This window comes from Fulmarus glacialis, unplaced genomic scaffold (genome assembly GCF_000690835.1).
Source record: "Fulmarus glacialis isolate BGI_N327 unplaced genomic scaffold, ASM69083v1 scaffold21762, whole genome shotgun sequence".
Taxonomy (NCBI): domain Eukaryota; kingdom Metazoa; phylum Chordata; class Aves; order Procellariiformes; family Procellariidae; genus Fulmarus; species Fulmarus glacialis.
This window is the reverse complement of record NW_009197474.1, coordinates 1,086-3,523: the sequence shown is the minus strand read 5'-3', so window position 1 is coordinate 3,523 and position 2,438 is coordinate 1,086.

Here is a 2,438-nt window from a genome sequence, read left to right as displayed (position 1 = left end):
CAAGCAAATCCGCCCCAGCCCCTTTCATCCCACGCCAGAAAGGACATTTGCTCACGGTTTCACCTCAAAAGTGGCCACACTGAGATGGTCGCAGCTGCTGCGTAACCTGGATGGAGCTGCCCGCCTCGCCACGGCCAACGCTCACGCACCCCGACTTCAAAAAAGCCTTTCATCAAAAAGCCATTGGCTTGCCCCGCAAGTGCCTGTGTCCCACTTGCTCGCTGCTAAAGAGGTGGCAAGGGGCCGCAGCATTCATCCCCCGAGGCTGCGGGCTTCCCCGTCCCGCAGCGCGACCAGAAACCTGGGTTTGGGATGGGAGGTCATGTTCTGGGAAAATAATCACCACTTTTGATAGCACAAAGCAGAAGTACTGGGATGGAAAAACTAACCTTAAAAGGCAAAGACTGGACAGAGCATTAAGGACCAGCTCTCCACTCCTCCGGACAGCGAGTCCAGAGCACTGAAGGATGCCGAGTCAGCACAGGCGGCTAGGCTACAAAGCAGCCCTCGCAAAAACAGCCGAAGCTGGGGTTTAAAACATGTAGACGAGCACAGAAGTGCACATCTGGCACCCACAGACCCACTTGCCGTCCCCGCTCCTCCATCACCAAGACCCCCGCGGGCTCACATCGCCGCTGGCACTCCCCACCACCACGCACGCCCCAGGAGGAGCCCACAGGGGTGCCAAGCGGGTCTGCATCCCCAGGGCTAGGGAAAGCATCGTTTGCCTTGGAGAGAAGCTGCTCTCGAGCAGTGGGACGAGGCTGCAAACTGCCCCAAGAGCTTTACGGCCTTGCACTTTGCAAGGGAGGCTGGAAGAGTGAAGCAATGGGATTGAAAACCCCCATATAATCGACCCCCGAAAGGGGAAATGGCATTTAATGGATCTTTACCTGCAATCTCTCCAAGTCACTTGCTGCTCTCAGCAATAGGAAACAGTCCGAGAAGGAACCAGCTCCATTTTCAAACACACAAGCTGCTAGGCTGCCAGTAATCAGCAAAGGGGAGAGAGGGGAGATTATTGGGGGAGAGAAAAGGCCACAGGAGAGTCAGCCTCACCATATAGCTGGTGTATTTTTAGGTTTGTCTGCCTGGGAAAAGCCTTGCAACGATGAGGAAAGGCTGATGGTAGTACCGAGTTAGAGCTGCACTACATATGCAATCGTCTGCAACAGGGCTAAACTTTAACTCCTTCCTTCACTGCACACAGTCATTAAAAACTATTTGGCTGGGGTCTCTCCCTAGCAAGCAAGTTAAATCATTACAAATCTTATCCCTGGCTCAAACCACACCCTGATGAAATCAATGGCAAGCTCTGAAGCTGCCCCTCTCCAATCTCCATTACTATCAGCTGCATCAGGAATATCTTTAGTATCTTCAGTTTCCTCCCAGGCTCCTACCATACCCCCGGGCAGGGGCCGAGGACCCCTCGACCCCGTGGGCACGGCAGCTTCCACTCCTGACCTGCAAGGATCTTCTGGGCAAGGAATTCAACCTCTTCTGTCCTGAGAAACATGCCAAGGAGAAGCAGCTATCTACTGCCCAAGGGCTTCAAGAAGAGGCTTGACCCTCAGCAAAAAGGGGCATAAAAGAACAAGTAGCAAGAAAATTTAATAGCATTTCTCAAGCGCGCAATTCCCCTTCCCGAGTCCTCCATGAGAAGTCTCGTCATGCCAAGGAGAACAGCTCTGGAGCCACCACGTGCTCTCACCATCAAGAGACTGCACGCTGCCCTGCAGAGAGCCGTTCCCAAACAGGCCCACGAGCATTTCCGAGATGCAAACGCAGGCTTTCCCCAACCACAACGTCCCAAGGCAGAGAGGCAGGCAAGGACAGTCTCAGCAGCTCCTGCCAGGACTGCTTGTCCCTGCTATGGAAACCAGGCATGGACTGGGACCTTACACATGTTCTCCAACTCCATTCATTTATGCTAGAAGTGCAAGCCGATGGCTGTCCTTTGCATTATTCTCAAAACTCATCTGGGTATCAAAGTCCCTGTAGGGACCGTATAAGGACTGCCAAGAGGCTTTCTATATGCAGCCCATGAGCTGGATGTGTACCTCCCAGGAGGAGAGTGCACCCTGTCCTTCCCTTGAGCTCCTGCAGCCAAGGGAACAATATAAAGACCTGGACCGACCGATGCCTCGGATGGAGACCAACGCACAGCCCACGGCTGAGCACCCGCACAGGACACAGCCTGCTGCCTCCCCATCCTGCTTCAGGAAACGTGTCCATCAACACCCCACTCCAAACCCCTCTGCGCCTCTCATTATGCTGCAGACTGTGACCCAAGGCACCAGGACCCCAGCTAGGGGGGCTGTGGCCTCCTTCTATCAACACCCAGGCCAGCTCAAGACTTCACACCTCAGACTGACATGAATTTTGCCACCTCGATCGGGACCACTTAATAACATTTTGTCCCCAGCTTCAGAGCAAAG